Source organism: Capsicum annuum, chromosome 10 (genome assembly GCF_002878395.1).
Source record: "Capsicum annuum cultivar UCD-10X-F1 chromosome 10, UCD10Xv1.1, whole genome shotgun sequence".
NCBI lineage: Eukaryota > Viridiplantae > Streptophyta > Magnoliopsida > Solanales > Solanaceae > Capsicum > Capsicum annuum.
In genome coordinates this window covers 148,514,954-148,541,291 of record NC_061120.1, presented here as the reverse complement: position 1 = coordinate 148,541,291, position 26,338 = coordinate 148,514,954, and positions in this window count along the sequence as shown.

Here is a 26,338-nt window from a genome sequence, read left to right as displayed (position 1 = left end):
AGTGGCACTTATCGTAGCTAAGCCTTGATAAGTAAGCCAATCACCCAAACTAATAAGTAAGAAGAGAGAAGTACAATAGTTTCCATAAAGTTAGACCCATACAAGTACAAAAATAACATAAGTTAGGAAAATAAAGATACCATAAATCATTGTAAAACCCAGTGTTCTAGTGTAAGAAAAATCTAAATACAACTCGAAACCAAAAATACAACTGAAACCCCAAAAAAGTACAAGTCTATCTCTGAATACTAAATAAAGACATCAACTGGATCGGAGAAGATCTGAGGTCATCTCTTAAGTCAAAGAGCAGCCAATACCTAGAAAATGTCACTGATCACCGAACAATCTCAATTGGCACACAATAGACTCAAACTTGAATCTGCACCGAAAGGGCACAGTAGGGATGAGTATGGTCCACTTATATATAATAAATATTATAGGCCGACTGAGAAAAGTAGAAATAAGATACATAAATACATACTATGAGCACGTCACCTATAGTGAGAAAATGTCCCAAACGGTAGCTTACATTGTCTCCACTAATAGTTTCAGGTATAGCATAAAATAAGATAACAAAAGAAACAGAACAAATATGCATTGAATAAAACACTGAACCACAACACTGAAGATGCATAATGTATGAAATACTATAATGATAATGTGATACGAATCCTAATCCTCAGCACTTGCAGGCAGGAACCATGGGGGGTTCACAACCCATATACTTTCTTAATACTCAATCCCTATCTTAATATCGATATCTCCACTCTGACTCATGGACTATAGCAGAGGGTTTTGTAAAAGTGTCTCATTTCTATCAAAATTTATGTTTCCTTAATGGTATCAAAGTCTCATAAATGTATCTATGATATTAGGATGTAATTCTCACAACCAAACTAGTATGAAGATCCGAAATCCATTCAATACACGCGTACATGAGCTCAGAATCTACTCAATATATCAATCATCCATGAGTTTGTATAAAAAATGTACCATTGGAATAAATATGCATGTAAGACATCATTAATATCATATTAACCCCAACTTAGGTATTTCTATCTTGAAGAAAGTAACCAATGCTAGATAAGGCCTATAACTATCAATTTAAGCCCCTACACAGGCATTATGGGAACTAAAAAGGCATAAAATGCATATGCAAGGACAATGATGTTAGATAAAGACCCCACATGATCAATATGCAATAAATATCATCTCAAGTCACCACCACCAACAATATAAGCCTCTGCATAAGCATACAACAGTAATAATATCATTAAAATATGGTTTCCATGATTATTACCCATACCTATATCATGTTTATATATATATATATACATATATATATATACATATATATATATATATATATATATATTAATTACTCAACCTAGTCTGAAGAAATTTAACGCATAACCTACCTCATGATATCAAAATCCAATCCTAAAGCCTTTCAACGCAGAGCTTTCCCCTTTTAAACAACCTCAGAATCAGCTATAACATACACATATAGAATCAATGTATTAAAAGGAATCCAATGATACCCATATTGTCCATTTTCAAGTTGGGGTCAAAACAGGCCCCCAAAATGGATTTTCCGAATAGGAGAAAGCCCAAGTAAAAATGAGTTAAAAATGAGGTTTTATCCAAAGAAATTCTTTTTTTAAACCTTCTAGGCAAAGAAGCCCCAAATTCAAATTTGAAATCAAGATTTAAAGTAGTTTTAAATGACATAATCTAAGTAAAATAATTGAATTGGTGATTTAGATCTTACCCAAGCTCAAAAATTGAAGAAAGTGTTCAACATTCCCTTAAATTGAAGCTCAAAGTCTCAAAAATAGAGGAAAATTCATGAAAAATGGGTTTTTATATCAACACAACTATGACCGCTAAAATGGTCAAATGGCCTCTGAATTGGTCAAATGACTGATGAAGTGGTCAAATAAGTACTAAAGTAGTCAAATGACTGCTTAAGTGGTCGTTGCTTAAGCAACAGGTTAGCTCCTTAAGCGGTTTCGCCCAAAAGCAAGAGACTGCTAAAGCAGTCCTCTACCGCTAAAGAGGTGATTGATAAAGAGGTAAAATGTTTGATTCGTCATGGTTGACGATAACGGGGTCTGCTTAAGAAGTGCTTGGACCGCTAAATCGGCTATTGCTTAAGTTGTCCTTTGGTTGCATTAGAGGCTGCCCTAAACTTTGGTTGCATCAACAACTTTGCTAAGTCACAAAGTTGTCGATCAACCCTTTATGATTCATTTAGAATCCTACGAAGGAAAACTAAATTTTCTATTAGACTTAATTTGACGTTTCAAATTCAATGGCGATATTAGATTTTCAAAAATAGATTATTTTCACAAAATTGGTCCTTGAGATCTAGTTTTACTAATTTTTTAACTAAGGGTTAAAATGAGATCCACAATATAGAAAACCAAAATAACTATGCTACCAACCCAAAATTGATGTTTTACTGGCTCTGTCTGTTTTGCCATCCAACATACATAACAACAAATGCTGACCAAAGTTAACTATGAGGCCTTTTCAACCTATACAAACCACAAACTCGCACAAGTCACTATGGATTATATCAAGAACTGTGCCAACCATACTCATACCGCATAAATAACACATTGCAACCACAAGGAGAGGTAATATGGTTAAAATATATAAAAGGGGAAGGTTCACAGAATCAAGTCATTACAATGACATTCTAGTTTACTTTAAGAGTAAGAAGGAATATGCAAGTCATCTTCACATTATTTTGGGAATCTTGAATGAGAAGCGGTTGTATGTTAAGTTCTCCAAATGTAAATTTTGGTTGTCTTCTGTTTCCTTTTAAGGGCACATTATTTAGGAAAAAGGGGTGATTTAGATCCCTAGAAGATTTAGATTGTTAAGAGTTGGGTTTGGAATAGCTTTGTGACTGAGGTTAGAAGTGTTTTGGGTCTTGATAGTTACTTCCACAGGTTTGACAAGAATTTTGTATTTATTTTCCACGTACTTGACAAGGTTGACCCATAACGAGATGCCATTTATTTGGTTGGATAAGTGGAAGGAGAGCTTCCAAAAGCTCAAGACACTTTTGACTGCAACTCTTATTCTTTCACTATTTGTTGAAGGTAAGGATTTTGTTATATTATGTTATGATTCACTCTCTACTTTAGGTGTTTTGTTAATGAAGGATAGGAATGAGATTTCCTATGCTTTAAGGTAATTAAATCCTCATAAGAAGAAATATCCAACCCATAAATTAGAGTTAGCTGTAGTAATTTTTTCACTTTATATTTGGAGATATTATCATTATGGTGTCAAGTGTGAGGTATTCATAAGCCATCATACTATGAAATATATTTTCACTCAAATTTATCCAAATTTGAGGAGGAGAAGGTGATGTTCCATAGACTTACGACACTTAAATCTATGAATATTTTCATGTACATAACTATTTTTATATGGATATGATGGTTGTTTGCAGGAAAACTAGGCTTGGAGAAGAAAGGTGATAAATATTGGATAAAAAGGGCATTAGATGATCGAAGCTACAACTGTGGGATACAACCACAAACATTGCTCAGACAAGAAACTTCCACAATCGAACATCGATCATACTATCGCACTATCTAATCGTGGGAAGGGTGACTGAAAATAGGCTTGTAGAAGTTATGTGTAAAGAGGATTATAAGATAGAATCCCATGAACATACCTTAAAGTCATGATCGTATTATGAAGTTGTGGGAAGAAGTTCCAGATTTGCAAGTTTCAAAAGTTGAAGGGTAGGATGATCGGACAACAATATTGTACGATCATAAGTTAAGGATACGAGAACTTACTAAGAACCGTACTAGTGAGGATCTAAAACTTAAAATACATAAGACAAACTATGAGCACGAAATGACAATCATGGGTTCTAACCACAATTGTACCTTCTTGCTGTCTGAGGCCACCGACCCTGATTTTCTATTTATTTTAGAATAGGATTTATTTTGTCTATAAATACTCTCATAGAGTTATTTGGACGAGGTTACTACATTATATTTTATAATAATATATTATGTTATTCTAAGACATATTCTTGAAATTTTACCAACATAGTTTCTAGAGTTTTAATTCAAGTTGAGATTTTATTGCTTTATTCTTATTGTAAGTTCATAATAATATCGTTATCTATGAATTTTTCTTGTGTTCTTGTAATCATGAGTATCTAAACACCACAACTAGGGTTGTGTGATCCATAAAGAATTAACAAAAGAGGTTAAGTGTGAAGCAATTCTAGACTAGTATGCTTGCTTGTATTGGTAATTCCTTTATTATGATTGCTTTTCGAATATAGTGGAGTATATATATAAATTCCATAATTGTTAGCAGGTGAAGTCCAAGCATCAAAGGCCTGTAGGTTTACTTTAGAGGATGCTCATTCTTGAGTGAAAGTGGAAGATGATAACGATGAACTTTTTAGTTGGTCTTTCTAAGACCTTAGGGTAGCATGATTTGATTTGGGTCATAGTAGACAGGATGACCAAGTCAACTCATTTCATCCTAATTAGAGTGGATAATAACTCAAAGTAGTTGACAATGATTTAGGTTAAGAAGCTATTGAGGCTACATGGGGTGGCAATTTTCATTATTTTTGAAAAAGGTATACAATTTAGATATAAGTTTGGGATCAGAAAAATGAAGAGTTAGGCACTAAGCTTAACTTCATCACTGATTTTCATCCTCTGAATGACATTGGCAATCAGATGAGAATATTCAGGTGCTTGAGGATATGTTAATGGTTTGTATGATTGACTTTTGTCGTCATTAGGATAATTTTTTCCATTTTGTGGCTTTCATACAACAATCACTATCATTGTAGCAGTTATATAGCTCTATTCAAAGCACTTTATGAAAGAAGATGTAGGTCATCCATAAAATGGTTTAATGTTTATGATGTGAAGCCTTTGGGCATGAACTTGGCAAAGAAAGCTCAGAAAAGGAAAGGTTTATCAGGGTAGGTTATTAACCTCCCAAAGAAGACATAAGGAGTATTTAAATTGCAAGGTGCACGATATGTCATTCAAACTTGGTGAACAAGTTTTATTGAAAGCATTTCCCATTAAGGGACTTATGCAATTCGGTAAGAAGGGTAATATTATCCCTCAATATATTGGTCTATTTAAGGTTCTTGAGGGAATGAGTTCAGTAGCATACAGGTTGGCATTGCCACCAAGCCTATCAAGGGTCCATTTAGTGTTCCATGTGTGTGTCTATGCTTAACAGATATTTAGGGATTGGGATTATATTATCAAGTGGGATTCGGATCTACTAGATAAAGATCTTTCTTATGAGCAGAAGCTATTTTTTATTCTTGATAAAGACGTTCAAAAGTCGAGGATGAAGGAAATTTAGTTGGTAAAGTTCTAATAGAAACATTGTCTGGCCAAAAAATCTACTTGGGAAACTGGAAGGGACATGGGGAATAAGTACCCTCACTTTTTTGAGGATACATGTGATATTTTCTCTTTTAGCATGGCTCATTTTCCTTATTTGATCATTCATGAATGAACGATGGGTAAATTGGGTAAATGACCCTTTTCATCGTTATAGGTAATCTAGTATACAAAAATTTGGACTAAGGGTTTCTTCGAATTGGGAGTTAGAAATTTCAGGATAGGCGAGTCTTGGACAAAATTTGAGCAAGGTCTTAGGAATTATGAGCATTGATTGGGTAAATGTGAAAAGATTTAACATGTTTTATTATCACAACCTGAACTAAGGCCTAGTTATGATAGGTATCTCAAGTCCGCCAAGGATCAGAGACCACTCCATTACACTAACCAACCAAAACATGATATAACTAACAGCAGATAAGCTTCGAACATAAAATAAGATAGAGATAAGTTCCAAATATATAAGAAGATAGATCTGAGTTTCAAATATATAACAAGATGGATAAATCAACTGAAAGGATATATGAATCTCAACTACCATCCCAATCCACAAGAATACACAATACCAAAATCACCCACATCCTGTTGTCCACAACAAACTTTAAACCAATCTGAATATCCACCTAGGTCGGGACATTCCCCCGACCATTGCCAAAAAGGGAATCTAAAAAACTTAGTCTAGAAATAAATGAAATAATGACTTAAAAATGATAGGCCTTCCAGAGAATGAAAGATCACCACTTCAAGACTGACCGGTGAATAAACTGAAATCACCTATCACTGTGCAAGGAAAAAAAAATATCTCCAGACCCTACATTGCATGGGGATACAATGTCCGGGGACGGTTAGCGGGGTGAACGCTAGAATGTAACTCAGGGAAGGGATAAAGTAATGACATAATCAAATCAATGTAAAACCATTCTAAACCAATTTACGCAATCATATATATATATATATAATATCGGGATAGGGAACAAGGTTTAGCATGAGAGCTAAAACATTGGCATAGATTGTGTAGCGATCTTATCATCTAGGCACCTATGGGCTATATGGGTTCAATTCCTCCTGTTGAAAGAGATCCTGTACATATTAGCTGCATGCAGCGGAGATACCCATGGAAGACTAGGGAATTCCTCAATCCCACATCATTTATATGTAAGTGTGACCTATACATACGATCGTCAAGACCCCCACGCCGGCAAAAAAAGTTTCCAACATTCGTCTTCCCTGGGACTTACACCTTCACAGTAAGCTACACAACCTTCTATTAAGCCCAATTAAAAAGTTTTAAATATTCTCATTTATTAACTAAGAATCATTCATTTTAGAATATACCATTGGTATCGTCATACAAATTACACTTGCAAGATAATATCATCATTATGTCATTCCAATTATTCATCACCTTGGGGGAATGCCCCAACTGCCGTGATTTATCAAGTTGAATTTGGTGGAATGCCTCAACCCTCGTAGTTTATAAAAATCAACTTGGGAGAATGCCTCGACCCCGTAGTTTATAATTAATTAAATACATGGCCAATAAGGCTTTCCAAAACCATTTTTATCCATTTAAACATTTATGCAATGCAATAGTTTAGAGAAGTATGCCAAAGCATATGATTATCCATATTTCAAAGGCAATTATGTAGGTGGGTTGAGGGAACAAAATTTTCAAAACTAAATTCCAAACCAAATCATCAAATTAGGGGAATGCCTCGACCCCCATCCTATTCACCATACCCATGCACCCTAATGGGTTTCAAAATACATAGATAAAACATCAACAAATGCATTATATCCATGAAAATCCAATTCAAGTAATCATCATTCCAAAACTCTCAACCAAAATCAATTCCACATTTAAATCCACATGAATAACAATAAAACCTATGTCTTTAGAGAAAATAAGTTTATGGGGAGAGATTACATTCCTTAGATATCAAAAGTTATGGAGAATAAACTAATCTTTGAGCCCTAGATAACCAACCTTTAGAAACCCTAGCTGTTCTTGACTTGGTGAATTTGAGAAAGCATAGAGTAGTTTATGATAGTTAAAGTGATTAAAATGACCCTGTTAGGTTTTTTATGGCCGTGGGTTTTAATTGGGGAAAGAGAAAATGACAAGAATTCCCTCACATAAAAGTGTAAAAAAAGATGCCCCGTTGTTATGGATCACATCACGACTAGGTACAAGTCTTATCTTGGACACATAGTCTGGGAAGACTCTTTGGCACCCTTCATTGGTTTGGTAACGAGTCACCCCCTATAACTAATGATAGACCTTACGACTCGTAGGGTCCTATATCATCACCAAAGTGGCTTTGGGCACTTATACTGGATTGCCTATGACTTGCACACCATGAATCGTAATGAGTCATTATGACTTGTTAGGTATTAATCGTGATCAGGATAAAAAATTGGGGAACCTACACTTGTTTGGCTATGGATGACACTATACGATTCATATCGAGTCTTCAAGACTCATTACCAAATTCGTACCCTAGATAGTAAGCTCAAAACTCAAATATTTTTTAGGCAAAAAATCTAGGGCGTTACATTCTACCCCTCGGATCGTTCATCCCCGAATAATGAATCAAGCCATCCATTAGCACGATTGTAAGATAAGAATACAATCACAAAACCTTTAACAAAGTCAGAAAACAAAGAGATTAGAAAAACACATACCTTAAGCACAATTATCTTTCTAGGGGTACAAGAACGGATATTTGGAATTCATGTCCTCTTCACCTTCCCAAGTAGCTTCTTCTACCTTATGGTTCCTCCAAAGGACCTTCACCAAGCTACACCTGCCTATCCAAAATCTCAATAGGAACCTCTTCATAAGACAAGGAATTTCAAATACCAATATCCTCAATAAACACCATCAAATAAGCATCACCCACACATTTCCTCAACATCGACAAATGGAAAATTGAGTGAATGGAACCCAAAATCGAAGGAAAATCCAATTCATTATCAATGTTTACAACTCTCTTTGAGATCAAGTATGAACCAACATAGTAGGGACTGATCTTTCCCTTCTTCCCAAACCTTATCACTCCCTTCATAGGAGATACCTACAAGAATACTCAATCCCTAACGTCGAATTCTAACTCTCTTCGCCTCACATCTGAGTAGGACTTTTGGAGACTCTGAGCAATCTTAAGCCTATCCCTGATAACCTTAACCTTCTCCATGGCTTGGTGAACCAAGTACAAATGAACAATCTAGTCTCACCAACCTCAAACCATCCAGTAAGAGATCTACACCTCTTACAATAAAGATCTTCAAAAGGAACCATCCCAATACTTGAATGATAAATGTTGTTATACGCAAACTCAATGAGAGGAAAATGATTTACCAAATTACCACCAAAATCAATCACACAGGCCCATAGCATATCTTTCAAAGTCTTAATGTCCCTCTCCACTTGTCCATCCATTTGAGGGTGGAAAGTGGTGCTAAGTTTCACCTTAGTCCCTAAACCTTTCTGAAATGAACGCCAAATATGAGAAGAAAACTGTGTACCTCGATTCAAAATAATGGAAACTGAGCTCCATGCAATCTAACTATCTCCTCAAGGAACAACTTAGCATAATTCTCTCCAGAGTAGGTAGTCCTCATAGGCAAGAAGTGAGCAAACTGAGTGATCCTATCCACAATGACCCAAATCGAATCATGCTGATTTTGTGACCTCGAAAAACCAGTAATAAAATCCATGTTGATCACTTCGTATTTCCTCATTGGAAACTTAATGTCTTGAGACAACCCATTGGGCCTCAAGTGCTCAAGATTCACTTGATGATAGACCATGCACTTAGCCATGAAGTTAGCCACATCTCTCTTCATATGGTTCCACCAATAGATCTCCTTCAAGTTATGGTACATCTTTGTTGAACAAGGTTGAACCATATACCTCTCGACTCATATGGCTTAGTCAAAACCCTTTTTTTGCATCCCATCAATATTAGGAACACACAATACAACTTGATACCTCAAGGTATCATCTCCACTAATCTCAAATACCGTGACCTTCTACTAAACCTACATTGTCCTTAATCTGCATCAAGATCGGGTCCAAAACCTACTTCTCCTTTACCTATGCACCAAGAGATAAGTTCACCACCTCTTGTAAAATTACACCTCCATCCTTTGAATCCAAAAGACAAACTCTAAGATTGGCCAATCGTAGATGTCCTTCACTAATCTTCGCTTCTCCTCATCCACATGAAATAAGTTACCCATGGACTACCTGCTAAGAGCATCCATAACCACATTAGCCTTACCTGGATGGTAGTGGAGACTCATGTCATAGTCCTTGAACAACCCAAGCCATCTTTATTGCCTGAGATTCAACTCTTTCTAGGCGAACAGATACTATAAACATTTATGATTTGAATAGACATCAACATGAACACCATACAATAATGGTGCCAAATCATTAAAGCAAAACCAGCGCTGCCAACTCTAAGTCATGAGTTGGATAAATCCCTTTATGGGCCTTTAGATGCCTAGAAGCATAAGACACTACCATACCATGATGTATCAAAACACAACCCAGTCCCACACGGGACATATCATAATATACAACAAAACCATTAGTACCCTCAAGCAAAGTCAAAACTAGAGAAGAAGTCAACTTATCCTTCATCTTCTCAAAACTACTCTCACAAGAATCAGACCATAAAAACTTTACTTTTTTCTGAGTCAACTTCATCAACAGAGAAGCAATAAAAGAGAAGCTCTCCACAAACCTCCTATAATACCCGGCTAAACTCAAGAAGCTCCAAATATCTGTGGGAGTCATGGGTCTAGGCCACTTCTTAACCACTTTAACTCTCTATGGGTCCATCATGATCCCCTCACTAGAAATAAAATGACCCACAAAGGTCACAACATTTAACTAAAACTCACACTTTGAAAACTTAGCATACAATTGATGATCCTTAAGAGTCCGTAACACTACTCAGAGGTGATTGGCATGATCCTCCTCACTCTTAGAATATACCAAGATGTCATCGATAAATATGATTATGAAGAAACCCAAGAACTATCTGAATACTAATTTCATGACATCCATAAATGCAGTCGAAGCATTAGTCAACCCAAATGACATCACCAGAAACTCTTAATAACCATAGCGAGTTTGTAAGGCAGTCTTAGGGATATCCGTCTCCTTAATCATCAATTGATGATAACCCAACCAAAGATCAATCTTAGAATAGCATCTAGCACCCTGAAGCTGGTCAAAGAGATCATCCATCCTAGGAAGAGGATACTTATTCTTCACTATTACCTTATTCAATTGTCGATAATCTATACACATACAAAAGAAACCATTCTTCTTATGCACAAAAAGCATGGGAGCACCCCACGGGGACACATAAGGAAGTATGAAATCCTTCTCAAGTAGATCTTTTAAGTAATCGTTAAGTTTTTTCAACTCATCTAGGTCCATTCTATATGGAGAAATAGAGATAAGATGGGTATCCAATAGAATATCAATCCTAAGGTGTATTCTGTATTAAGAGGAATGCCAGGAAAATCATCGGCAAATACTTTAGGAAATTTGTTAACAATAGGCACAGAATGTAAAAAAGGAACCTCAGAACTAGAATCTTTAATCCAAACTAGATGGTATTGACACCCCTTAGAAATTAACTTTCGGGCTTTAAGATATGAAATGAACCTTTCCTTAGGAATTGAGGAACTTCCTTCCCATTTTATCACTAATTCATATAGGAATTAGAAATTGGCCCTTTAGGTCCTAAAATCGAGAGAAGTATAGCATGAATAGAGCTAATCCATCCCCAAGATCATATTAAAATCTATCATGTCCAATTTAATCAGATCCACCAATTTCTCCGTATCACCAATAGATACCATACAACCCCTATAGACTGTTCGAGGTATAATAAAATCACCCACCAGGGTAGACACAGAGAAGGGATCAAAAATAAACTCAGGACCAAAACCAAAATTAACAACCATAAAAAGGGTCACATAATAAAGGGTAGAACCTGAATCAAGCTGACAATATACATCATGATATAAAAGTCTCAACATACCAGTGATAATATCAGGAGATGCCTCAGATTAGCAATAGCATACAAATGATTCCAACAAGTGCCGGTACAAAATGTAACACCCTTTAGTGCAGGAGTTGAAGAAGTAGAAGTCGGAACCTTATTATCTCCAGTAGCAACATTTACTGACAGACATTTCCTTTGAATATAACCAGGATGACCATATTTAAAACATAGATTTCTCCCCTCATAATAATAACCACGGTGCATATGTCCACAGAATCTATAAGAAGGATATGAAGGAGCTAACTGAGCTCTACTAGCTTGAGACTGGGCACCTTGGGCTTTAAACACACTGTTAGTATAAAAGTGATGATCACCAGATGGCTTATATATACAGCACAAGCCGTAGAATATGAATCCGATTTCCCCATGTCCTCTTCTTGACCCACTGCCTACCTTCTCTACCACTAGTTTGTTAACCTCTTCTCTATTTTAAACATCTGAACTTTTTATTCTGTCTCTCTCCCATTTTTGCCTGTTTCTTCTATTCATCTTTAACCTACTGCATATATAGCATAAGCCTAGAGATATCCATGTCATTATTCAACATCACCGCCTTACACTCTAGTACTAATTCTTGGGACAACTTGAAGAAAACTTCCTCATCCTAGCCCTCATGCTAGACACCAACTTTTTAGTATAATAAGACAATTGATGGAACTATAAGACATATTCCTTTACACTCAACCTACCTTGCTGCAAGTTCACAAACTCTTTGGCCATAGACTCTCTTAACTCCTGAGGAAAGAAACGACCAAGGAAGGAACCAAAAAACTCCTACCACATAGGTTGCTCAATAGCTTCACCTCTTAATTGCTCCCAATCCTTATACCACTAATATGACATATCCGTTAACTGATATGCAACATACTCCACACCGTTCACATCAGTAGCATGCCTCACCCTAAATAACTTATCTATTTTATCAACAAACCCTTGAGGATCCTTCTTAACCTTAGATCCAGTAAAGGTCAGAGGATTCAACCTCATAAACTAGCCAACTCTAATGATCATAAAAGATGAAGCGTCAAAACCAACACGGTCAGGATGACGAGACTACGAATTTACCAACTAAGTTAATAAATAAATAGATCGATAGAATTTGGCATCACAAATATCTCCTTGGGGTGGTAGGATATGAATGTCATTAACCTGAGAAGCCCGAGAAGGACTGGTCGGGACCGGTGGAGCTCTATGTGGAAAGTCAGGCGCAAGGACCCTAGATTGGGTCTGCACTTCATAAGTAGAATGAGTTCCATCCAAATTGTTCTCAGGTGGGACAAAGGAGTTTCCAAGAGCATCTGATCTTTAGGGAGGCATGATCTAAAATATGAACTAATAGAATTAGAGGTGATCTCCGAACCTTAGACTCTATCACCCGAAAAATAGATCAGAAAAAAGGAAAAAATTTATCACTTCCTCGTAGCCTCTCCCTTAAAGTATGGCATGTTATACACCCATAAAAGAGACTCTACCAAATACGACTTTACGGACACCCAATGACCATGAACCTAAGCTTTGATACCAAGATTTTTAAAAACCAAAATAGGGCTTAGACATGACGGGGATATCATGTTTGCCAAGGATCGGAGACCACCCCCATTACCCTAGTGAACTAGAATATAATATAACTTGCAATGGATGATTTTCGAACATATAACAAGATAGTGCTGATTTTGAGCATATAACAAGATAGAGTTAAGTTTCAAACATACAACAAGATGGATAAATAAACTAAAAGTATCTAAAAATTTCAATAACCATCCTAATCCATAGTAATCCATAATACCAAATCCCACCTATATCCTATTTTCCACAACGGCCTCTAAACTAATTTGAATATCTATCTAGGTCAGGATATACCCTCAACCATAGCTAAAAGGGGAATAAACAAAGGTAGTCAAGAGATAAATGAAAAAATACCTTAAAAATGAGAGGCCTTACATAGAATGGAAGCTCACAACTTTAAGACAAACCAATGAACAAACCAGAAACACCTATCACTACATACAGAAACAAAAATATCTCTAGACCCTACATCATATGGGAATACAATATCCAGAGATAGTTAGCGGGGTAAGCTTTAGCATGTAACTCAGGGAAGGGATAAAGTAATGCTATGATCAAATTAGTCCAAAACTATTCAAAACCAATGCACATAATATATATATATATATATATATAATATGTCGGGATAGGGAACAAGGTTTAACATTAGTTAAAACATTAGCCTGGACTGTGTAGATATCCTATAATCTAGGCACCCACGGGCTATATAGGTTTAACTCTCCCTGCTGAAAAGGCCCAGTGCGTGTTAGCTGCATGAACTAGAGATATCCAAGAAAGATCATGGAATGCCCTAACCCCACGTCATTTTGGGATACACACATAAGCACACACACACATACACACACATATATATATATATATATATAAGTGTGAACTATGGACATGGTTATCAAGACCCCACACTAGCAAATGTGGTTTCTAGTGTTCGTTCTCCCTAGGTCTTAACCTTCTTGGTAAGCTACAAAACCTTATATTAATCCCAATTAAAATAGTTTACACATTTTCATTCATTAACTAAGAATCATTCATTATGACATATACCATTGGTATAGTCATACCAATTATGCTTACAAGCTTATATCATTATTCCATTCCAATTATTCATTACCTTGGGGGAATGCTCTAATCCTCGTGATTTATCAAGTAAAATTTAGGGAAATGCCTTAACCCCTGTAGTTTATAAAAATCAATTTGGGGGAATAACTCGACCCTCGGGTTTATAATTAATTTAACACATAGAAAACAAGGCCTTGTAAAGTCATTTTTAACCAATTTACCATTTATGCAATGCAATAGTTTAATGAAGTAATTTATATGATTATTGATATTTCAAAGCCAATTATGGAAGTGCACTGAGGGAAAACAATTTCCAAAACCAAATCATCAAATTAGGGGAATGCCTCGACCCCCATCCTATTCACCATACCCATGCACCCCAAAGGGTTTTAAAATACATAGATAATAAATAAACAAATACATTATATCCATGAAAATCTAATTCAAGTAACCATTATTCAAAAACCTTCAACCCAAATCAATTCCATATCTAAATCCATACGAATAAAATAAAACCCATGACTTTAGAGAAAAAAGTTTAATGGGAGAGAATACATGCCTGATATAGCAAAAGTTATGGAGAAGAAACTAATCTTTAAGCCTTAGATGACCAAACTTGAGAAATCTTAGTTGTTCTTTACTTGGGGAATTTGAGAGAGTAGAGAGTAGTTTATGATAGTTAAAGTGATGTAAATAACCCTCTTTAGATGTTTTATGGTCGTGGGTTTTAATTGGGGAAAGTGGAAAATAACAAGAATGCTCTTACTTAAAAGTGCAAAATGAGACGTCCAATCGTTATAGGTCATATTACGACTCATAAAGACTAAGTACGAGTCATAAACTACTCCTAGTCTTGGCAAAATATTTGGCACCCTTCACTAGTTTGGTCATGAGTCATACCTTATGACTTGTGGCCAGACCTTCTGACTCATAAAGTCCTATCATCGTCATCACAGTAGCTTTGGGAACTTATAGTGAATTGCCTACAACTTCATACCACGACTCGTAATAAGTCATTAAAGATCGTTAGGAGCCAATCATGATCAGTAAAAAAATTAGGGACCTATACTGGTTTGGCTATGGATGAAACTATATGTAGTACCCTGCATTTCATGATCACTGTGCAATGTATGACTCCTTTCCTTAAGTCATATACACAACATAAGTGTCTATGTTATAGTCATATCAAAGACAGTGTGAAATGGTTGACATTCTATTTTAGGTATGAATTGACCCTTAGAGTTGCAACATTACTATGCGATCCATATGAAGATAAGTCATAAGGTCAGTAGCCTAGGTTCTCTAAGTTTCTGTCCAAGTTACGAGTGGTGGTTACAAGTCGTAATGACTTGTTATGAGTCATAATATATGACTCGTATCCTGAACAGTGAAGGATACAATATTCAAGCCTCATGTTTGAAAGATTTATAAGTTATTTAGATATATATTAACTCCTCAAATAGCTTCTAGCTCATGAACAAGTCAAAACATTCCTTTCCAATTAAATTCTTGGGATGTATTTAACTATAGTCATATTCAAACCAAAATAACTTCTGTTATACTAAGAGTTTCAAATCTCAAGACCTATCAACAGATATATAGTTGAATTATCTTTCCAAGATACCAATTTTTCCTTAATCCGATATCAGGGTGAAAAGTTATGGCTAAATTTATAAAGCACTATCAAAGCTGCCAGTGTTTACGACTCTTAATTCTGACTCATAAGCAGACCATATGAGATGAAAGGATAAGTCAGAACCAAGGTAGTAGGGGTCAAAATCTAGGTTCCTGGTGATGACTCAAGATATGACTCGTACCTAGAATATACGAGTCGTGACCTGAGATGTTAGGATGACTTCCAAATGATTTCCAGAAGGTTTCTAAAGGGTTTTTGGTCTTTTATCCTATTTAGACTCCCAAACCACGACATAAAACATAATAAGGCATAATTTCCCCCCATCCTCAATCACTGAACATGTTTTTTCCTCCTTTCATCATCAATAATATCAAGAATATCAAGATTAGGGTTCGTCTCCCAAAATTCATCCTTAAAGTCCTAAGATTCAAGCTTTCTTCATAATTCAAGAAACTTCAGGCATGTGGGGTTTATGAACAATGTTATTCTTTCATCCTTGTGCCCAAAATACATGGTTTTAAGATTGAATTTCTTTATTTTGAATTAGGGTTCATACCCAAATAGCCATATTCTTGAATTATGATATTTCCATGAGATTAAAGGTTTTAAGTGAATCAAGGTGTACTTACATCCATGTTTTGATTTATAAGATTCATATTATAATTTGAATTTTCTTATTCTAACTGGAATTATTAAAGTATTTTAAGATGATGATTGAGTATGACATTTTATTATGAATTTCTAAGAATTTAAGCATGTATTATAAGTCTTAAGTTCAAGTATTGAGTTTACAAGAAGATTATTCTCTTAAGCTCCATTGATAAGTTTGTACGATGATTTAAAACAAAGATTGATCTTTTGATATTAAGATAAGATATGGAATCCACATTTGTTCATCTTGATTATGATTTAAAGTGAAAAGAAGCATAACTGGTTTTCACTCTATAAAACCCTTATGCTAATTTAAGGGAAATTTCCTAAAGTATGAACATATAAGTATTCTAGAGTAGTATTTAACACCTATAAGGGAATGCGGATGAGCATATCCTTAATCCTAGAAACTACGAGCCACCGTAGGTTAAGTTTTTTCCCAATATAGATGAAGTAAAGTGATCACAAAGATTAAGGTTCTATTTCGATGGCAAGGATATGATAGCTCTCCCCAACGTGGGTAAGACATTGGACTCCATGATAGCTCACATGGTTTATGTCATTTTAGAAAAACCCCCATAAGAAAGAGTAAAAGTAAAACCTCTAGAACCAAGTGTTATGGCTCACAAAGTTTACCCTTATGCTTCATTACTTATTTTTATGATTTTGCAGTCTTTGTTTTATTCAAGTTCAAGGGGAGTCATTTAAACTTAGCATGTATCATTTGAAAGTCTATATGTATATTTAGATATTATTTTATGTATGAATTCAAACCCACATACTCAGTACATTCCAGAAGTATTGAACCACATATATGTCTATGTGCTACATTGTCTTATAATGTAGGTACCAGTAGTAGCCCACATATTATAATCAGACAGTTTACAGCTTCCAGTTAGCAAGTGATGAGTTCTTTTAATTTGAGGACTTGAGACCACTATAGTTCTAGTAGCATATTTATTCAGTCATATTGATTAGAGATAGATAGGGGTCATGTCCCGACTACCTATAGTCAATATTAGTAGAAGCTTCATAGATAGTTATTTAAAGTTGATGTATTTACTTCCAGTTTTATTTTGTATAACCAAAGTGTAAATATTTTAAATAGTTTTGTATTAAATATATTCAGCAAAGACATCTTTTTTCGCTTATTTCTTTCAGATTTATGTAATATATTCAGTTACTCATGAGTTATGCAAGTATCATGGGTTAGCTTAGGATCACTTGTGGTTCTAAGAACCGTGTGACATGTAGGGGATAGTCTCAGGGCATTATATTATATGACTCGTATAGAGTCTTCATGACTCATTACCATAGTTGTACCTTGGGTAGAGAGCACAAAACTTAGAAATTTCAGAGAAAAAAGAAATCTAGGATGTTACATTTATGTTATCTAAGACAATAAGGAACTTGTAGGATTTTTTGAAAGTTAATTTGGGTAAGTAGAACTCTCTATATCAAATATAATGTAAAGGGGTTAGTTTGGAAGTTCATAGTTTAAGGGTGCATTTCAAAATAGAAAATTCTGAGTTTTTGCCTTGCTACACCTGCTATAAAAATGGCATGTCACAATAATTACATCTTTATAGTGGAAAATTTCTTACTATAGCAAGAATTAAAGTTTGTCAATCCTGCCATAGCGGGCAGAACATGCTATAGTGGGATAGGGTCGCCATAACGGGATATACACTAATTTATGCAGAAACATACCCAAAAATATTTTGTTATTTCAAAACTCATTTTGATAAGGGCAGAGGGATTGTGGAAAAATTCCACTCAATTTTCATCAAAATTCTTCGTAAAGGTAAGTAATTCCTTTCGAAAACCTCATAGTTCAACTGTAAACTACTAGAAATCATTAGTTTTCATGTTTTTAGGGATGCTTTGAGTTAACTTAGATAATTTTCTGGTGCAATTAATTGAATCGAGTAGAAACCCCTTTGGGTTTGGTCAAAGATTGTTAATTTACTCCTACATGTTGATAATTTCACTATTATAACCATAAAGTTAGTAGGATTAAGGTGGAATTATGGTAGAAAAATTCTAAAATTAAAAAAATTATCACAATTTTTTTCTTAGGATTTGGGACTTGGTTTTAATCCTTGATATTATAGGTTATTTGATTGATTATGTGTTATATTTTGATTTTTGAAAACAATTAAACCAAGGTGCAAGAATGGGGGAAAACTCAAGTTCGTTAGAGCATTCTAGGCTTGGGTTGAGGTAGGTGATGGTTTAGCATAGTTGAAGCCCAACTTGTTTTATGTATGAATTATAATTATTCCTTTGTATTGCTTATTAGAATACATGTTCAGGGAAGTGAATGACTATTTGATATCTTATGTGTTGATTGCATACAATGAACTTATATAAAAAGTCTGTATGATTTTTACCAATGTTGTTTCTGTAATCATTGTGGTTATGATTATTGTGAGTTATGTAATTATTGTGGGATATATTGATATTTGAACATCTTAATAGGAATGGTTGATATAAAGTTGGCAGATACTTGATGTCTGGGATTTTAATACATGGAGAAGAACCATCCCCTATAGGTCAAGGCTAGTGGGTGACCATAAGACCATTATCATATATATACAAGGTACATATGAGTGTGATGGTTCCTTGAGTGAATTAGGGATTATGCATTTACTTATTATATTCGTTTCTTAAGTAAATAAGGCTTAAGTATTGACTTCTTGTATTAGTTTTTGAGTGATTTGGGCTTACATATTTACTTGCTATATTTGGTTTCGTAATGTAAATGAGATTTATGATTATTACCATGGTTGGTGTTGGAATGGATCCATTAATGGTATGGTTTTAAATTGCTAAATTAGCATACCTTATGTTGTCTATTTACTTATGAAATTGGGACATGGTTGATATAATTATTTGAGTCATGGTTGTTTACATGGAGTCTTGTTGGTAGTCATGGTCTTAACTTAACTTTTTATCCATATTGATTAAAATCTGTAATGTTGTTGAATAAGGTTAGATATTATGAAATTAAGGTAGGTGGTTATGGTTTAATAAGTTACAATTACATGTTCATAATTGTCATTTTGGATTGGCTGATGACTCTTCTAGTATACTGTTGCTTTCTTGTGTACTGATACTATATGTGATCTTTTTTTTGTTGAGTGAAAAGCATATTCTTGAGACTATTTCAAGACCTCAGTTGTAGAGCATATAAATTTTGAACTCAAGGGTAAGATCCATTTTCAGTCCGCCGTGAGTTCTTCATCTATTTTTTGGTCCATTGTTTAGACTTAGACATTTTCAGTTGTTTTGGGTTCAACCCATTTATTGATATTTATTATGTTTTTGTACAATGACTTTCAGATTCTAGGGGATTATTTAGGTGTTGTTTATTTCTATAGGATTATCATTAGATGGTTAATGACACTATCTTACTCAATGCAAAATAATTAATTTGCCTTATTTCGGCCAAGTGTTAGGTTTGAATGTTATGGTAGATGTCATTATCTTACTCAATGCAAAATAATCAGTTCTATTTCAAAAAATATTATGCCCATGCAAAGTTGTCCAACTTAGGTACCTCTATCCTCAGAGCTGATCTATTATGTGTTGGGATTTTCTTACTAGTTTAGCTGACATTATTGCTACTCAGATATTTCTTCCCTTAGCCTCTAATTGTGTAGTGTGCTACTATTGTAGTACCTCAGATAAGTGAAGGTTCTGAGTCAGGAGCCTTTCCCCAACATACATTGGGTCTAGTAATAAATTGTAATGAACATGATTTCTTTTGTAAGTTTCCAAAAATAAAACCTCTAGAGTTTTAGGGTGCTAAGTTGGAGGATGCTTATGAATTTCTAATTAACTAGCATTTAACATCTCCACATGATAGGATTATGGAGAGATATAGGGTGAAATTTATGACTTTTCAATTGCAGGGAGAGACTAAGTTATAGTAGAGATCCTTGGTTGTGTGTAGGGCTGCTTTACCTCTACTTACTTGGTCTCAATTTTAGGCTGTGTTTCTTAAGAAATATGTTCCTTGTATTTTATGGGATAGAAAGAAAGATGAGTTCCTGAGGCTTTATTAGGTTATATGTCATTGGCAGCCTATGAGGCCAAATTTCATGCTTTGCCCAGTATGCTTTGCAGTTGATATCTATCAAAGAAGAAAAAAATTAACTATTTATGAAGGGTTTGAACATAGGTCTTCAATTTTTTGCACTTTAAGTGGCTTTTTCTGAAAGGACTTTCTAGGAGGATGTGGAGTTTGTAAAGAAGCAAGATAGTATTAGAGCGGAGGAAAAAAGAGCTTGCAAATTAGGCCATATCAGTGGTTCTTATTCACAGGGACATAGTTCAACGATATACTCTACTCTGTCATTTTATTCAGTGTTACATGTGTCTATTAATGGACTATCAGGGGTCAATTATCAACCCTTTGGGGTAGATAGTTACACACCTTCAGCATCACCAGTCTATCGACCTTCTTTAAACAGTAGATTTTTTATGTGCAGAGAAGTTAGTCACATTCAAGGATATTATCCTAACCTTATTCTCATAGGTTAGCTATCTCAGCAACCAACTTACTGGGCTTTTGTTATGGTATGTTGCAATTAGAAAGGTAAAAATAAAGGCTGTCCACAGGATGGGCTTTGTGGTAGTATGGGTGGCTACCAAGCCAACCATGGTGGAGGACAAGCTGGATGAATTGGCATACATATTGGTAGTGGTAGTGGTTAAGAGGTGAAAATACTCATTTGTATGCAATTCTAGGTTGTTCTGAAGTTTAGGTTTCTGATGCTGTGATCACATATACTATTTTTGTCTATGATCGTATGGGTTTCGTGTTATTTAATTCATGGTTAACCTTTTCTTATGTGTTTGTAAATATTTCTTTGGGTTGGGATTTCATTTTTGAAATGCTTTACACACCTATGTCTATTTCTAAACCAGTTGAGATTATTGTGTGAGTTGATCATGTTTACCAAGCTTATCCTGTAGTGTTCATAGGGTATAAAACTTTTGTAGATTTAGTGATTTTAGACATGGAATATTTTGATATTATTTTGGGGATGAGTTAGTTGTCTCCTTGCCATGTTGTTTGTGATTTTTATGCTAAGAATTTAATAGTAGATATGCTCGGGATGGAGAGATTCAACTGTGAGGGTGTGTCTAAGAATTCTCTCTTGAGAATTGTTTAAGCTATTCATGCTCAAAAGTGTAATGATCCAAATCATAATTATGCTGAAATATAAAGAGAACCTTCACCTAATTTTCCGTTAGACCAAAATTTTGAAAATTCTAGACTACCTAATTTCAAGTGCAATTAAGTACGGAGTGGTGTAGGTAAATTTGGGTATTATTAGAGTGTTAGTATATGTTTTTAATTGTTTTTTGTGTTAAAGGATGAGTTTAGAAAGTTGTATAAATTTCTAATGCGTAAAATGGGTTAGTAGAACTTTGATTATAGCCAATTAAAAGATCAGTTTGTAATATCAAATTTTCAGAAGTGTGTCGTGATATAGGTAGAGCTAGGACCAAGTATGGAGCTACGCATTTGGGGTCACTGTACTGTTGCTACACCGATAACCCTTTTTGACCTAGGTACCACTTTAGTAGCATATCCTTCTCTATAATAATGCCGCCGCAACAAAAAAAAGTACCTCTGTAGTGGAGGAAATGCTGTATACAATTTTTTTAAAATCAGAAAACCCATTTTTCATTTCAACTTTTCTAAAAAAGTTCAAAGACTTAGTAAGGGAGATTCTTCACAAGTTTTGAGGTTTTCTATCTCTGTGGTAAGATTTCTTTACACTTCAAACTTGAATTACCCCTTTACATTTATAGGATTACAAAAATCATAGCTATGGTCAAATTTGGGACTTAGTTATAAGCTTATGAATTGGTGGGAATGATGTTGTTATTAGTTATTATTTATCCTAAGGTATTACGAACTCGTAAACTACACCTCCTTATGAGGATAAAGCGATTGCTGTCAAAATATAGTAACCCAGCTAGGTTAGGGTTGAACCCACCAGGAATACGTGGAACTATCTCTCAAACTTGCTGAAATCACCGAGCAGTACAGAAAGTAAATTGGGGAATGTTTCTTTGAAAAGTAAGACATAAAAAAACTCGAATGCTTTTGGTTGTAAATAATCTGAAACAAACACTAGGATTGTGTTCCCACTGGCAATCTAACTCAGTATGTTTATCGTGCTATAATGAACCATTCAATATCTTCCATGCAAAATCTGATAAGTTATGTATCACTAACCTTCTTGTGAATGCCTTAGTAAATTTCACTCTTTACCTTTTGAGTCTCAGAGTGTCACCTTATTAACCCTTATCCTATATCCCACATTAATTGTTACCTTTTGAGTCTCTAGTTAATTAGATGAAGGTAATCATATTAAGTAGATGAGGCTGATTAGCTTATATCGATAATTAACTCCAAATTACTGTTGTGATCCTATTTTCCTACTCTCTACCTCTCTTTTGAAGTAATTAGTGAATATAGGCAGGTTATTAACATTTGCAACCAATAAGAGATCTATTAAACTTGAGAAGATCACAATACATGCAAAAATATTGGTTGGGAACAACGTTGCACTTCCCTTACCATATTATTCAACCACGGTTCATATAACCCTAGCTAAGGGATTTAGCCCCTCATTGTTGTGAAACAATCGATGGAATTAATAATTTAAAGTATTAAAATAATCTCACAATAATTTATGACAAAAACCCTAAGTTTAAAATTGAATAATAAACCAAAAACCAAGAACCCAATCCCAAGATCAAAATAGAATCTCGAAATCAAAATATATGTTTGTAAATAATAAGAGTGCGTAAACCAACTAAAAATGTCAAAAGGGTATTTACAGAATATATGGAAACCCTAGAAAACTAATCCAAAACAAAAGAGGAAAACTGGAGTCGGTGGCCACCTAGGGGCCACTTACAGGCCGTAGGTGGCACCTATGGGCCATACGTGGCCCCATGTAGGTGCCAAACTTCCAAACATCTGTAGGATATCTGAAAATTCAAATCTCTAAACTTGGAAATGACACCTACAGGCTTTTAGTGGCACCTACGGGCCGTAGGTGGAACCTATGGTCCGTACATTCCCAATGTAGGTGACAAGGCCAACTTTTTTAGCTTCCAAATCTCTATTACTCAGCTCTCTGACACCTACTCCACATAGGTAGTACCTATGTGCCATAGGTACCTACGTAGGTGGTCTAAAACTTCAATTGCCACTCTTTATCTTTAGTTTATTTGCTAGAACCTAGTTTTTTGCAAAACACAACACAAAACACATCATATCTAACAAAACAACCTAAGTAACTGTATATTTTCATAGTTATAAGCATCAAAAGTGCTATGAAAACCATATCACATTAACACTCCCAACTTAGAACATTTTCAATTCCTTAGACAACACAACATAACTAAAAACACAATGATAATTAACCAGGAGAAGACTAAGACATCTATGGCAATCAATCATCACTTTAAGCTCAAAACATTACCCCTTATAATTTTAACATTGTGAAAAAAACTGTGTATTCATGAAGCGTAACAATGTGACACAAGGGAATCAAGATATGCCATTAGATTAACAACAAATAATCATGCATATATACAAGTTACACTACCTGAACAAATAAGCAACTAGCAACACAACCCATGTACCCTTACAGCAAAGAAGTCCCACTGACTAAATGGAATCATGTATGTTAATGTAGGGACAATCATGAAACACTCATACTTGCAAGGAATTTCCAACAATGTGCGCAAAATACCATAGGCTTGCCCTTATTTCCTTTACATTAGTTTTCAAACAGTCGAGTTAGGATCACTATAGGACTTTACTTGGCTTGTAACATAGGCTTGGGTTGGTATACTACATAAGGGAATTTAGTGACTAAGTCTCCTTAGAACTACACTTATTTTGGGGTCCACTTATCAACCTATTTTCTTTTATTCCACCCTTATTTCTCACTTTTTATTCATTTATTGCATATTCAGGCTGGGTGTGGTTTATTTCATTCTTTCTCTTCTTTTTCAATTTTTATTTTTTACCACACCCATATCGTGTTTCCAACAATTACGATTACCTCCTAATCCTCTATGAAAAAATCAAAATATCTAGGGACGCGTGGAGCTCTGAATAAGCAAATAAAGGGATAATAGGAGGAATAACTGGGATCTGACTCTTAGTAAAAGAGTGTACCTCTGCTCCCAGTATGGCCAAGAATGATTTTGCCAAGATTATGGGAATCTCAAAATCAAATTCAAAAACCAAAACAACAAAGTTGGATGAAAAATGAAGTTGTCTACCTTGACCAAGACATCAAATGATATGCCTCTGGGCTTATTTACTTTACGATTTGCTATCAATAACCATATTGTCATTGGTTCTGAAGGGCTTAAGCCCAACTATTTAACACTGCCATCGGTATCAAGTTAATATTGGCACCCAAGTCATATAATGCTATGGAAAACCTAGATGTCCCTATGGTGCATGAGATCATGAATGCTTTAGTATCACCCTTCTTTTGCGCCAGATATCGAGAAGTGATCATACTATAATGATTCAACCTACTAAAATCCTCAAAAAATGACATCTCTCTTCTTTGTCACCAACTCCCTCATAAATTTTGCATATCTAGGCATCTTCTCGAGAGTATCTAAAAGAAGGATGTTCAGAATCAACTCCTTCAGCATAGTATTAAACTTTTTAAACTTCTGTTCTTTCTTTTTCTACTTCAACCATTGAGGAAAAGGTAGGGGAGATTGTGAAATTTTCTGTATGACCAACTCATCAACTGTTATTTTACCTTTATCCTTCTTAGAACTATGATCAACACCTGTTGACTTATCTAACTCAACATCAGGTATCTACTCAACTTTAATAGTGGCTTATCTCTCGTAGGTATAAGGAAATTGATTGTTGCCTAATAACTCTGAGTGTTGATATCTAGACAATGATCATCGTTCTTAGTATTCTGCACTATATTTCTCAAAAGAGTGCCTGACTACCTCTGATTCAAGGTTTCAGACATTTGTCCAAACTGCTGCTCTAATTACTTTATTGGAGTACCATGCGACTCTAGCTTCTAGGTCAACTCTGAGATGTCTTCCTTAATCTCCTTAAGGCAACTTTTTGTAGTCTTCTAACCCTTTCATAGCTTGGAAAACATTGCCTCCATCCTCGACTCAGTTTCATGGCTGCTTGGTGGAATATACACACCACCCATATCCTTGTAATCATCCTTGTGTCTCTATTCACCATCCCTCTCTCTGCGGCTATCTCTATCGCTATCCCTATAGTAGTTTTGACCTTGGTTTCCTTTCCCCTTGGCTAAAAAAATCACCAACTCTCTATCCAAGTATTTTGTCTCTTCTTCAAAATTAGAGTCATATGATCTAGAGGCCTTACCCTATGATTCCATTGCATTCACCTTCTCAGAATTCATTATCATGAACTGCTTTGTCAATAAGCAAACCTTTATCCTTAGCTGAGCAACTTCTTGTACCATTGCATCATCAAAAATTCTGTGCTTGCTGGAAGCACTAATAACATATTTGCTAGTGCCTCTCTTAGCTCAGTTAGTTAGAGAGATATAATTCTTCAAGTTTCCTACTAGTTCGTCCAAGATTATTTTTGTTAGATTATTTCCTTCTCTAATTAAAGTGACCTTGATCTCCCAAGACTTTGATAGATTCCGTAGTATATTGTCTTCTTGTTCATTAAAAATTTATATTTTACCCATAGATATCGATTCATTCACAATAGTGGCAAATCTAATAATCATATCCTAAAGTGTATCACCAAATTTCATCTTGAAGGACTCATATTCCATACACAATCTATCAATCCTAAATTTTCTTGCTTGTGTATTTCCTCCATAAGTATTGACCAG